This window comes from Cydia pomonella, chromosome 1 (assembly GCF_033807575.1).
Source record: "Cydia pomonella isolate Wapato2018A chromosome 1, ilCydPomo1, whole genome shotgun sequence".
NCBI lineage: Eukaryota > Metazoa > Arthropoda > Insecta > Lepidoptera > Tortricidae > Cydia > Cydia pomonella.
In genome coordinates this window covers 8,079,675-8,095,426 of record NC_084703.1, presented here as the reverse complement: position 1 = coordinate 8,095,426, position 15,752 = coordinate 8,079,675, and the positions used below count along the sequence as shown (strand labels likewise).

Sequence of the window (15,752 nt, the reverse complement as noted above, 5' to 3'; positions counted from 1 at the left end):
ATCCACTAGCCAGAAATCACAAGTGATAATATTTTTTTTGAAATTTAAGTATAAAACTAAGAGCCATGAATAAATATGAGCCTATGACATACAGATAGACAAAAAGACATCATGAAACTGATTGCTTTTTTGCCATTCTGACTACGGAACCCTAAAAAGTGGACTCGTATGAAGCGGCACGAGTATTTTGTTTTCTATGTATAGCGATCTACGCTGGCAGCACCAGCGTGTCATCAACTGAGTTGCCCACGTTCGAATGTTATTATAAATATGTATCAGTATTAGTTCTACTTTCCAATCTGGGTTTGAAAAAGCAAGACGGACCCATGGACTAGAGACATCTGGCTGGTGACGATGATGTAAACAAAATGACTGATGATCCAACAAACAATCCATAACCTATCCAGATAGAACAATGTTAAGGCTGATTGCAAAACCATATATATTTAGAAGTAGTTAAAAAATTAAGAATATGCTTAGGTGCAACAATTTATGGTCAACTAAAATTTCATATTATTCAGTTTTATGAATTTAGAAACACGAAAGTATTAAACAATGTGGCGTAATTCGTTCGTTGTAAATAAATAGTTTAACGTTAACACCTTACTAAGCACGAATGAGTGCCGAGAATTACATTCGCAAAGTAATTATAGCATTATGGCACGTTTAAGTACAACGATCTGAATGCTGCGTGCGGCGGAATGAAATCAGAGAGCTCTTGGATTGTTATTTTCGTTTAGATAACTTATCCGTCTATGTCGGATTTGAGCGTAGCCCTGTTCCACTAATCCGATGCAACAGACAGATCAATGTAAACGTGGCATTTTATGTTACTTTTGTATATAGCCAAATAAAAATAAACTAAAAATGTTTCAATATTGCATAATGTATAGGTTTTATAAGCACAAATACACGCGTAAGCATTTACGTATTAGTTTTCATGCACACCTATACTCATATATTACATACACTTTAACAATATTCGTGCAGCTGTAGAGAGTAACATAAAAACATTTTCCATCATACCATATTAGAAATACAAGTTTTATAAGTATATTATAATATACCTACTTATATCTCTATATAGTCTCGAAATATGTAGTTAATTGTTTTGGTTAGGCGGGGAAACACCTGTACATATGGTAACATATTAATTTCGTACAAACAATTGATGTGTAATCTTGCTGTGTCTCATAATTTACTATAATTTAAATTGATTAAAATAGGTGCAGTCAGCGTAGTGAATACCTATTTAACCTGGTATATCGTCTTAATAATTGAATCAAACTTTTCGACGTAGTCGGGTAAAAAATGCGGTAAATAACTTTTTACTTACTCATGTGACGATTATTGTATCTACACGCGCGAGCCGAATTTTAAGCAAGTTGCATAATTGAAAGTGAGTTCAAATTGCTGTGCCGTGACTTAGTATAATTCGGCGAAACATTTTTTCCATCCTATATTAACATAACAATACATCTAGTTGAGGAATATATAAATACTCTATAAAATCGTCATTTGAAATCCGGCAGAAGGACTGTCCAATAATTGTACTAGATTATGAATATAAGTTAAATAAAATATGTGACACATTAGCTCTTTGCCTGTCAACATAAATGGAACACAAGCAGCGTTGAGTAATCCGTGAAATTTTCCTGAGCTCTTTTATTATCTGCAAAATAATTTTTAACACATTCACTGATGAGCTACGGTCGTAGCGTAGCATTTCCGCTATATAACGTTTCCCGGTATGTAGCGGAAATGCTTCGTAGAGGCAAAACGACAACGTGTCGTGACTAGCGCTGAATGGGTTAAGTACCGTAAAATTAGCTTACTTTGCTCCAAATTCGAAATCTAATTTTAATTTTAAAATAATTATATTGTGGTAGGCATGTTGATATATATGCCGATTTAAAGATATTAAAGTTTTCCTATATAAAAAAACTGATGCAGAACATCAGCACAATTAACCAGTGGGGGGCAAAGTAGGAACATTTTACGGTACAAAAATTTTCACCTCAGTAGCTCGAACAAGCCTACTTTCTTCACTCCAAGGAGTGAGGAAAGTGCTTCTTTCGTGACTTCAGGGAGTGAGACAAAGTAGCTTTTTAATTTACTGAAGGCCATGAATACAGGAGTATTTCTAGAAGCTTTCGTCATAATGATGATGCCTTTCATTCATGAATGTAAATAAATGTGGTTAACTTTACTTGATGTTGAATATTTTTAACCTTTAATATTACTACTGAGATGAAAAGCTGTAAGTGTCACACGAGAGCAAAGTTATTTTACATCTCGTGTTTTTGAGTCTCTCGCAAGAAAACCAACTTTCCTCTCTTGTTGCACAAATAACAATTTTTAACTTGGTGTTAAGGAGACGATCTAGTGAAATACGTAATAAGAGCAAGAAACTGCGCCATGTGAGTAGATTAGGTGTAGGTAATTTTTTCACGCAACAGCCCAAATGAAGTGTGGCGAATTATCAATACAAGGGAGCGGCTGACGGTAACGCTTGTTGCATGCGTGTCGCTAGTTTCCACGAATTCCAGTTAATTTGTAGAGAAGACAAAAGCAAGAAAAAGGACATGAAATCATGAGAATACGCATGAAACACAAACACTCTTACGATACGACCTTTCTATCATTTTATATATACATTTAGGTTTCATATTGCATTAGGCCCTTGCGTTCTCGTCACGTTTGATTTTCTGTATAATCCAGTAACTTTTTAGACTTTTGTAATGGGGTTCGTTTACGTCAAATCCGGTAGTTCTGATGTTTTGTAGACTTGTTAGCTCAATGAATTGCGCAATGAACTATAAAAAAATAACCAATCACGTGCCGCCGCGCTCCCATTGAAAAGAAAAATAAATGGACGCGGGGCGGGGGGTATGTGTTTTTACGAAATGTTTGTCTACCTGAGATACTTACCAATTTTCATGAATTATGTAGGTTTTATATAAAAAAAAGTATTATTCTAGATGACTCGTAGAAAACGTATTGTATACAATAGTGATATATAATCAAGCTTTTGAACGGTACTCGTCTGAAAAGCTCTCTATTATATCAAAATTGTATATAATACTATTTTTGCAGCATAAACCATTGACTTATATGTACTACGCACTAGACAGGCTATCGAGAACAAATGTTGTCCGCCATTTTCGGTGTTTAACGTCTGTCACTAAGTTAAAGAATAAGCGTAGCTGGCCAGAGGCGAGACTGTTATGACAACTTCATATTCTGCCTACATACGCACTGTAAAGGTTCGTGATTTTTTTTCCTTACAAGTGTGATGATTTATTTTTACATATGTAACACGGGCGATATTAATATATATATATATATAAAATTATCATACAACGCTTTCTTTTTTACCCTCGTAGCAATTTTGATTTAAGAAAAGCGGCGTACCACCGCGAATGTTTAGTGATATTTGAATATAATCTAAATAAGCTTAATCCAACAGTTTTTTCGCAGTGGATTGTTAATATATTACTTTTATTATGTCTCTAGATATTATAAGACTATATTTTCATGACGAACAAAGACATTTTTAATACTTTTATTTTTCAGTAGTCGGCGACGTACTGAACGTAATGAAGCGCCAGCTCTTCATTGAGATGCGGAAACATTTTGTAAGACATGCCTTCTCTAGTACTACATATACCTTAATGGCCGCAATGGCACAAACGACCGTATCTTTTTTTACGATTGATTTATCTACATAGCTTCAAGGGACTGTAGCCCTGATTATATGGTTTTAATTTCAACTCTATACCTCCACGCGTTCCCGAGATAATGACGGACGGACGGACAACAAAGTGATCCTATAAAGGTTCCGTTTTTTTTTTGTTTTTAGGTACAGAACCCTAAAAAATAGTATAAACACATTATTATTATTATTTTTTATGGCGTGATCTTGTTAAGTATATATAAGTTTATGTATATAAGACGGACTCCACGAAGCAAAATATTTTTACGCCAATTATCTAGAATTTTTTAGTTATCAATTGCCTAACTTGTTGAAAAATTAACTTTAAGATGAATTTCTAACGGGAATAAATTCTTGGAAATGTTTAAAAGATACCATACTTAAGCAGCTGGGCCACTGGGTCTCGAAGGACCTGTCCGACGTAGTGGGCATAGATAGGGAGCGTAGGGCCTTGGCTGTTAGAAGACTTAGAAGCGATATGTTGGCTCGTAGATTTGCACGCTGCAGCAAGGAAGTGAAGTAACCCTTTTTAAAGCCTTCTGTCAATCTTTTTATACGTGAAATCTATAGGTTAATTGTACGCTGAAAACAGTCAATGCCTTACAAGTACAGTATAATAACGTATTCTGGATGCTGATGGGGATTGCCGTGGTGTTTCCGGAGGCCCGTACTGATGACTTCTACGCCATCACGAGGAAGAGGGCAGCCTCGATGTTGCGGCACGTCCGTGGCAGTCCGAACAGCATCCTGGCGAATATTGCCGACCGAGTGGACTAGCTGGCTCTGGCACTCAATTAGACACCAAGTGAATTTTAATTTGTCATATTTAATGTTATATATATATTATTTGTATTTTTAAGCTTCTAGTTCATAATTATGAAGCCATGTATGGCAGTTACAAAATGTGTAACTCAATTGACATCTATTAAATTTCAAATAATTTTATATAACATGCATGAGGTTAAAATTATTATGATTAGGTTTTAGGCAGGTATGTATTTTATTTAACAATTTTACGAAAAAACTTCGCAAACGAATTTCGCATATTCGAGGGGCTATTTTTAGCAGATTCTTTCAGGCCCTGTTTTTTTTATATTCATACTACTGCGATAAATTGCTCATTGACTATCTCTTTTACTAGATATTGTTATAAAATTAAATATGTGTAATCATCCCCATTTTTGCGTAATTGACCTAATATGCTTTTAATGTACTTACTTAAAAGTTAACCAATAAATTAAATACTTACAAAAGGCTAGTTCTGTTACTATAAATAAACTATTATACAATTTTCCAGTGACAAGTCAGCAAGCGAATCGGCTAGAACTGCATAATGCCAGTACATAACACGGGTCATAATCGCAACACGTAACAGTTATTGTTCGATTGAAATCGCACTTCACAGATTCAGATCAGTAGGTGTAAACTTGTTGTACAGTATTGCGTGCTCAAGGTAACAGAATAACCGAATTTACACCTATACCGCCTATTGGACATGACTCTAGAGCAATAAAAAACGTATTTTCTTGCGCAGAGTTTTTACTAGTGGCGAAGTCTTATCCCTAAATGGTGGATTATTTAAAATAAGCAACTCTTTTATTACTAAACAGCGGTTGGTTTGAGCAATATCATCCTTATGGCAAATAATATCGGATGTGACAATGAATTGCTGGGGGAGGTGTTAACTTAATATATATATCCTATATTTATTACCGATTGCATAGCTAACGCAATTTTTCCCTTTTTTGTCAATGGTTTCCAATAACAATAATTAATAGGTTAAAACACATTCCGGACATGTTACTGGCCCTGATGTCGCCGCCGCTAATAGCCGATATATAAAGTCAAGGGTTCTTTCTTAGTTATCAAGGTTAGAACGCTGTGCCATCGAAGATGACTGTGGCTGCGGCCGCGAGCCTAATGGTAGCGTTCAGCCGGACAACTTAATGAAGGTTTCAAAACGGCATATTTGCATTATTTTAACTCACCGACGGATGCACGCGCCTGACACGACGATCAGGGGACAATCGCTGCCCGATCGCGTAATGTTACAGATTACCAGTTGCCGAGTATAATTGCTTGTTTACACTTAACGAGTGAGAGGTAGGACGAATAGTAAGTCTTTTGAGTCCCATTTCTCGATCGATATTAGACTAATATTATTAGTTCACGAACTGTCAAATCGTATGGGTTGCTAATGTTGTTATGAATATAACACACTAATAATATTAGACTTATATCTTTCGAGAAATGGGACCCTGTAGGGCTAAGATGGTCGGCTCTTTATCATTTGTCACCATGCCTGTGACGTTCTAAACAGTATGTAAGTGCGAAGTAACGGGCATAGTTCGCCGAGCGAAGATTGCGACGGAAGATTTGGCGGGTTTTAACGTTTTACGTCAATGAGTCTAAAAGTATACTTCTGTACCCCTAGTGTAAATTTTATCGACATCATAACGTGACGAACGCGTTTGCGTTAAGTCTCATATTGTATAGGATTTTGAGTTTCCAAAACGTCCCGCTTGGCGCGCTCTTTCTAAATCCAATACAAAATGAGACTAAACGCAAACGCGTACGACACGTTTCAAAATCGAATTTATTTACACTAGGGGTACTGTTTATAATTTTGTTTGTCAAATCCCTCGGCTACATCACTATCTATTTTATACTAAAATTATATTGCTGTGGTATACAGGGTAACGATGTAACGATATACAATTGAACTTGTTTTTTGTGATTTTTATCGCATACGGCAATCACTGTCAGTAAACATAAATTTAAATACTTACTATCGAAATGGACGGTAAAGTGAGATAAAAAGTTACTTAAAAAGAAGGAAAAGAGTGTCCATTTACATGCGACGGCGCGGCGGATAGGTTGCTTTTCCAGTTGTATTTCTTTAAGCCGAAAATCATTCATATACATACACTCTGTAAGCGCTCGAGGTTATCAAGCAGCATCTTCTTGATGCCAAGAAACGCAGTGTCACCGTAATCGAGCATTTTCATCCTGTCATGATTTTCTTGCGCTTGCTAGAGTTGAAACATTCTTTTCAATGTTTCAACTCTAGCAAGCGCGCTAAGTTACTATCTCTGGAGCGTAAGTAATCGCTCGCGATAGAACACATAATTGCATAGATAAACATACAATTGCGTTGCATTGCAAAAATAAACACTGGGTTTAGAAATAGTAATAGATAAGAGAAAAATGTTGCTCAGATATTTAAATTTTAGCATGAAATATTGCTACATATGGGCCCAGGAAAAAAATTGAATAATGGCGCATCTGTATGTACTTAGTGTACTTACTCGTAATAACTCGTAAAGCCATTGATATTTTTATACGTCAATGCCTAAAGCGAATTAAATTAACCCTTTAGATAGTTAAACAACCAACCAATAACGAAGTAGATAGATAGATAAACCATTTATTCGCTTGCCACAATACACACAACTAAACAAAAAAATTATACAAACAATAGCAACACCAAAATAAAAATTAAATAAAGAACAAAAAGCATCAATAAAAGGTAATGTGTGCTGTGTGCGTTGCAGCAAAACAAAACGGTTCTGGCTCAGTAATACGCTCCACTCTTTCGGGTGAAGCACTGATAATTCTGCTAGAACCCAGATCACGAACGATTCACGATGTAACAAAAAAAAAACATATATATACATAAATATTTAGTAGCATGCCTATAAAATAATAATAAGTGTCGTAGTATGGATTATGTAAAAGTGTGGTGCGTGTTGGTGTATAGTACCTTATTATATCAGATGTCGAGTATAAAATGGCCTACAATAATATAAAGAGTTTGTACACATACAGACTAGATTCGGTAATCTGCAACCAAGTACCCGTGCGGTATTCCTGCAATTTGTTTATTTAAAAGGTACATTTTAAGTAACGATACGCTGGACAAAAATATGCTGTTGTATGCATGTACCTCTAGGAAATTAATGTTTTAATTTTTCAACATCACAGTCAAAAGTGAGCACCGAGAAAGATCTAAAAGACAATCCTCCAATGTCACGGTGGTGTTCATTACAATACACAGGAAATGATAACCCGCGTTGCTGGCGGTTGAGCCATTCTCAGGATTGTTTACATATGAACAGAGTACATTAGGTAGTAAGCGACATACGACTTAGGAACTTTTTACGATGGTCGTCTGATGTGTTTGGAGTTTTTGCGCGACTGCCGTCAACGGATGTTGTTGAGAGATTCATTGTTTCTTTTGAGAATACATAACACTAACTGCCGATACTTATCGAATTGACCTCTATAACAATGGCAGCTGAATCACCTTCGGTTTTATTATAAAAAATAACTATGTAAATACGGCAAACATACTAGATGTTAACGTGTGCTCTTGTGTAGTCTTTACTCACCGATATGTTTAAATTTTTTACTGATTTTTAGATTACGTAAATATTTAGGTACTTATCATTTACATCACATGGCAAAATAAAATGTGGAATCTGACGATACCTACTCGTACAGTCAGCGTCAAATACTTTGTAGCAACCAAAGTAGCCAAATAGTTCGGTACACCATATATTTAGTATGGTGTACCGAACTATTTGGCCACTTTGACTGCCACAAAGTATTTGACGCTGACTGTACAACAGATTTTGATGAGCTATCCCAAACATCTAAGTTTTAAGACCGTCTATCTCCAATTTCTATCTCTTGAGAATATTGGAGTAGCTGACTTAGCTGAGATGGAGATGAGATGGAGAGACGCGAAGTTTAATTATCATTTTTTGCGCTTGGCCCACTGTGACGGAGACGGAAAATAGCCATAGGAACTCTGTAGCAAATAAACTTACCCCTGTTACACGAGTGCAATTTTGTTTAGCGTTTAAAAAATACGAGGTCTAGTAAAACTTATAGTATAAATCGATGTCGATAAAATTATGATCTAAGACAGCACGGTTATTAAATATATATTCACAATAAAATGAACTGATTTATTATTCAACGTAGTTTAAATTATTGGACAAGGATGAGTCACATTTCTAGTATGATTTAGAAAATGCTTGCCATATATCGATAGCATTTGAATTAATATTTAATTAAACAATAGCACTGGTGCGTTTTTGCCCCGATAAACCGGGCTTATGGTAATAAAACAATGCAACCTTATGGAATGTTTTCATCAAAATACTAACATTAATATTTATATATTATAGCGTTTGCCTATTCACCTTATTTTTCCGATACAAGATTGTAAGTATTCAACAAGAAAACAACACTATTCGCGACACAGACGAAGGTTTTCTCACCATTATATTGCATGTAATGAACCAGTTGACCACGAGGTTTATTTGATATTGCCATTTGAGAACTTTTCCGTCAATAAACAGCATATAAATCATGCTGAGAGTGAACTAGTCACATGTGGAAATACTCGTACGTAAAGGCTAGGCTATGTACTTATTGAAGTCCGCTTTCTGATACAGAAGTAAACGGGCAAACCTTTAAAGCATAGGACTTAAGAAGTATGTTGAGATAAGGTTTGCTTAGAAATACAATGAAAATATTAACCATACAAAATAATTCGGCCCGCAATGTAACGCAACACTTATGTGACGCGATACGAGCTTTTTAATTTTTATAATTACTATAAAAAGCTCGTATCTCGTACGTAATGTCATGTCTTGTCTCGTAATGTTTGCAGTAAATTTCTGTTCTGTAAATTTTGAAATAATAATTACATAATTAAGTGTAACTTGATCTTAATTAATGATTACAGGAGTAAATTATATGTCTGGTTTGATTCATTGCCCGTACACACTGTATATCTACCTAATAGGAGATAAGGGCAATTTCTTACCCAAAAATCCAATTAATTAATATTAATACCTATATATATTTATGAGTTTAAATAGGACTAGGTTTAATAGGAGGTTTAAATAGGATAGGACTTGTATCTTTGTTTAACACTAAGGGCAGGCCTATGGAACTCTCCGCTCGAGCTCGAATTTAAGCCTATGAAACTCGTCCTGTCTACGGTACAAAAGTCAGCCAGTTGGTTGCCACGCGCGCTTACGGACGCACGTCACTATCACCACGCGCTCTTATTGTGCGAAGGAAATGTATTCGTCACGAACAAATAACACGGCTTGTGTGGATGGATGCAGAAACATCAAAATAAATAAAAAAATATCGATTTTGATCTTCCACAAGATGAGGAAAAATGAGTAGGTTTATTGAATTTCTTTACTACTTCTCTTTCTTTGTACGACACAATCATGTATAGTTAGATTTGAAATTGGTGTATAGGTATAGCTATGTTTTTAGGCCTTTTGGTATATGTATGTTTATTTTAATGAGATTAACTACTTACTGGAATTTAATAATGGCTTATAAAACGGCGTAAATACTGCGGTTACTGCAGGGACATAATATATGACCATTAAAATGTTTCGTCGGAATGAAATGCATAAACAAAATATTGTTGTGATTGCAGCTTAACTTGCTCATAATTATTTTACGCTATACTGTTATGTGTGTACGTATACCTAACGGCAAGTTCTAATGTTAATTTAAGTAGTATTAGTGAAATCATTTCTAAGCGTAGTCAACCCTAGCACGGTGCGCGGAGCGGCGCGTTGAAGGTAATTCTATTGTATTTTTGTGTAGGTATCAAAGCGGTAGGTATTAGAGTTTTCTTTGAGAGATAAGTATCTGTTCGTAAGAACTTATTATATAATCTGTGCTAAGGGCCTGTTTCACAATGTCTACGTATAGTATTATATAGCTAATTAACAAATAAATTAACTGCCAGATAAAAATTCCTGCAAAACTTACCACTTTATCTACCAGTTAAGTATATTTGAAGATTGTGAAACGCCAACCATGACTTTATTAGTGAGATAAGTGGAAAGTAGCTTATTTAGGACTTTACTTGGACATTGTCAAACAGGCCCTAATTATAGGAAGGTATTAATATAATAAGACAAGTACCTGAATAACCAACTGACAATGTAATAAATAATCAAACTGGGATATCAGTTTTTATTTCTAATTATTAGTTGTTATTAATAAATTTTTAACATATTTATTACGTTGAAGTCGAGATTACTGTTTAATAATTTTGTACAACGGAGCCAGACGGTTGGAAGGTAGTGGAACTCTTCGGTAGCTACTCAAAACCACTCTAGTTTGAACTCATAATATTCGTTTTGACAAGTCTAATACTTCGGAAGCGTTAGGTGCAGTCGGCAAGAAAAGTGTTTCCAAAAATATTTATTATGTCGAAACTTGTACTTTCGAAATGCTTGTTTGGTGTGCAATGAAGTGAACTTAGTCGTGCCCTCATATAGCCAGTGTTGGCCGAACGTTAATTAGAATTGACCATTACAAATTGAACCGCAAACTATAACTGTCCGTTGCGGTTTACGGTTCAATTTGTAATGGTTAATGGTCAATTCTAATTAACGTTCGTCCAACACTGCCTATAGCCACGTATTGAAAGGGTTTAAGTTTCGGGAAGAAGTGCATATGAAATATAGCCGTGTTGCCAGCAAACCGGTATAATGTGTACCGGCGGCGACGTCACCGGCCGGTCTGCGGCGGAGCCCGTGGAGGTTAGTTCCGTGGTCAAGGCCGCCTATTAGCGAATTCAGCTGGGTTGTTATTCAATCCATACTTATTAATTTGTAAAATGCTACAAAACTCCGTTTGTACTCGTATGTTACCTTTTCATGGATAAAGTACCAAATCTATCTTATTTAGTTTGGTTAGCTATATTATTTTATAGTACCTGGGCGACCGAGCTTTGCTCTGTTATAACTATTTATTGTAATATGGTGGTGTATAGGTGATAATCTTAACTACATTTTTTTCCTAAATTAAACTTGTCTAAAACAATAAAAATTAAAAAATTATCTGTAAACTTGAACATGTATAAAAAAAAACAAAAGTTAGTCACCGGGCGAGGTTCGAACCCGTAGCACTCGTTTCTAGCAGTCCGCGTCTTAACCCGCTGGGCCAGACGGACAGTGGCCGGCAACACGAAATTAGCGACCATATTCTGCGTCGAAAGAAAAACGCATGAAAACTCGAAAACACGCGTTTTCCCAAACATAAGACTAATCTAGATCGACAATTGAAAAAGAGCGAACGGTTACAGCTACACTCTGGCTAGCCAATTTTGGAGGAAGGCGCGATATTCCAAATTTTGATAGGAGAACGATCCTTCAAGACTACATAAATTTAATATGTAATATTAAGTTTTGCTGTTAGTGTTTTTACTTTATACAGAGGGTGGATTTACAAAAGTAACTTTATAAAAATATAGACGCTATTTTTACACATTGTAATATTTGGTTTCGTTCAAGTAAATAATACTTAAATCGCAAATATCAAAGTCGATCACTAGGAACAATTATATATATATATATATATATATATATATATATATATATATATATATATATATATATATATATATATATATAATGAATATTAACTTCTATTGTCAGTTATAATTATGAAGATGAAAACCCAGATTTGTATCACGCTACGAATCCATCATTATGCCTGTCATCAGCATTAGCCTCCCTTGAGACAAGCATTTAATTTAATTTAGTCCTTTTTCTAACTTAAAAACATTACGCAAACGTTATGTTACATAATAAACGAATCTTATCATTAAAATACGACAAGGTAATACAATACGTTCAACATTTGCACCAGCGCTCACCTGAAGTTTAATCAGCTGAGTGTCAGCGGCTCAATGCCACTGTTAATGTCATATGAAAAATAATTACACGTAAAGTGCAGTCTAGTGATATTAACTATCCCGGGTGAAAAGGGCGCAAGTTCATAGGTATTGAAACACACGTTAGCATTTTCCCTTTTGCGTATTCCGAGAGATCTTTGCGTTGCATACAAACAATTATATTCGATGTGCCCACGTGTTGCGTTCCACCACGGCTTAGGCGACCTGTGCAAGTGCTTATGCAAGAAGAAGGATAAAATGTGGCATGTCATTTAAGTAGTGTTTGAATAAAACTACGGGTAATTTTGTAAATAGTTATATTATATGAAAAATACTTAAATGTAACTTGTTTAATTTGTACATAAATATTAATTATAATTTAGCCATGCCAAAATTTGCGTACTTTAGCTTTTGTTCTTTGCATTAGAGTTTGAACATGGACCTTGTCAATGTTTTTGGCTTGGTTTCTTTCAGTTTTTTCTGAAATTTACAATATTTCCAGTTACGGATTTTGTGTTTCTATTTTTTTTTTCATATGAGCCCAGCGCAATTGGGCGAAGCTCTGTGCAATTAGGTGGGTTTGCCTCTTTTGGGACAATATGGACATTATTCGCAGAGTAGAAAGCTTTAGCCTTTTTTAGGGTTCCGTAGCCAAATGGCATAAAACGGAACCCTTATAATTTCGCCATGTCCGTCTGTCTGTCTGTCTGTCTGTCCGAGGCTTTGCTCCGTGGTCGTTAGTGCTAGAAAGCTGAAATTTGGCATGGATATATAAGTCAATAAAGCCGACAAAGACGTACAATAAAATCTAAAAAAATATTTTTTTTTAGGGTACCTCCCCTACACGTAAAGTGGGGGTGAAATTTTTTTTTCGCTTCAACCCTAGAGTGTGGGGTATCGTTGGAAAGGTCTTTCAAAACGAATAGGGGTTTTCAAGAATTTTTTTTGATAAAGTGAATATATTCGGAGATAATCACTCCGAATGAAAAAAAAAATGTGTCCCCAACCCTCTAACTTTTGAACCATAGGTCCAAAAAATATGAAAAAAATCGTGGAAGTAGAGCTTAAGAAAGACATTAAATGAAAACTATAGCGGACATGATCAGTTCAGCTGTTTTTGAGTTATCGCAAAAAGTTTTCCCTTCATAGTAAAAAGACTTATTTTAATTAGGTACTGATTATGCAAATTTGCCTATTTGTTTAATTCAGGTGAAAGGTACCGTTTCATCCCTTGGTTAACAATTTACTATACTTGAAGCTCCAGTTTAGCTTATTGTGACGGAACCCTACACTGAGCGTGGCCCGACATGCTCTTGGCCGGTTTTTTTCATAATGGCAAGAAGCTAGATCAGGCCAAAAGAACACAGATGTATATACTCGCTGCTCCAGACATTCTTCTGCGTAAATATCGCCATTAACCGTGCCCGTGTGAAATAAATTCTTCACTTTTTAAACCGCATGTGCATATGGCTTCAATCGTACTTTGTAATGAAATTCATGTATAACTTCCTTGCCCTTGATTTAGCCTCTTTCTCTTTTTCAGACGTCCTGTCTGGAACTTTTTGGACTTTAAATGTTTTCAGCCCACTATTTTGTTTAACTTGATGAACAAGAGACTTAGTAGTACCTAACTTTTCGGTTAGTTTTCTCTAGGAAATGTTAGGGTTAGTCTTGTAAGCCATTTTGATTTTTTTAACGAGATTATTGTCCTCAAATCCTCTTTTTCGACCAAAACCTGGTTTCCTTTCGATAGTAAACCTCTCCTTGTAACATCTTAAAACCTTTCCGACAGAAGATCTAGGAAGATTTAAATGTTTTGCTACTCTAACCTGACTCCAACTGGGATTTTCAAGGTGCGTGTTCACTATTAGTTTACGACGACTTATTTCAGATGACGACATTATCACAACTGTAAAGTATAATCACAAGATTGCAGCTAAAATGTATTCTTGGATTACCAATTTGACATCTACCGAAGGATAGTCATTTGTTTTATTATGTTTCCTTTTTTTATTAAAAGCTTGTATAGCTAAATTTTTTCCGAACTACTCCTTATTCCATTCAAATATGATTAAAATAACATTCTCGTCCATAAAATATTTTGAAGATCCTAATATAAATACACGTACACCATGGTAGCCATTCTCAAAAATATATCAGCGGTTCTAATATGTCCGAAAGCAATTCTCTCTTTCTATCTCTATAATATAAGTATTATTCTTGCTCACTCACCGCGCTCAACTACATTTATAATCGATTGTACAGTATTGCAGCGCGATATTACTGCAGGAAACATCAAATTTCATATACATTTCTTGATAAATAGACTTTGACATTTCATGCAGTCGACTGCAGCATTGCAGCGCGACAATGCTGCCGCAGTAGTGCAGCTGCGGTTGGAATCCGAACGTCACATTTAAGCTCCGCTCCCTCACTGCACCCCGTTCGTATGCATCCTCGCACCACCGCTCAGCTACTTCCCATATCTTTGGTGGAAACATTCACATCGTTCCACATCCTCGCTATGCACCCTCGCATCGCTCAGTTACCTTGCACAGCTTTAGTGGAAACGCAGCCTAGTTAGTTTGTTAGTTATGCTGGTTATTTTCCGCAAATCAACAACCATTGTGCCTATTTTGCGTGAACGCAGCCTAATAGTAGTTCATATTGTTGAATAACAGCTATATAATTTAACCCAAATCCTTATTTAACTTTTTGGTCGCGAAACGCAAGTAATCCAGCCCACCTGCGAAACAGTCAGCTGATTGTAAACCATAAAGGCTTATTGTTGGAGCCCTTTTGTGCCAAAACTCACTTACAGCCAGAATGTGAGTCAATGTAACAAAGGATTTACATACTCATGAATGAGGGAATAATCTCCGGTATTTCGTTCTAGTTATTGATTGCGTAGTTTGAGTCTTGTTTGACTAGACAATCGATTGTAAATTGGCGTTGATACTCTAGAACCATGGGGTCCCAGCGCACACAAGTTTTTTGCAGAAGTCGCGAAGCATATGGTTGACGTAACTGGTGACCGAAGAGCTAGCGGCTTCCATGCACAACGTATCAGCATTACGATACCACGAGGAAGTGCCGCCAGCATCCTTAGTACAATGCCTCAAGGGCCTATTTAAGATTTAAGCTAGTTATAGTAACACCCCTATATATGTATATCCATTATGCGTACTGTTATTATAAATATTTTAAAATATGATTTCCTGTTTAATTTAAGCGCAAATCTTAATTTGACGTGCAGTAATGAACAGGCCAATTCAAATGTACACTGACATTAGAATGACATCCAAA

General features: G+C 35.8%; 1 protein-coding gene across 2 annotated transcripts in view; it reads right to left on the bottom strand.

Annotated features, from left to right (window-relative positions):
- The window catches only part of LOC133528232 (bestrophin-4), an 88,697-nt gene that overhangs the window by 22,329 nt on the left and 50,616 nt on the right, over window positions 1-15,752 (bottom strand). The gene's annotated exons all lie outside the window — the stretch shown is intronic.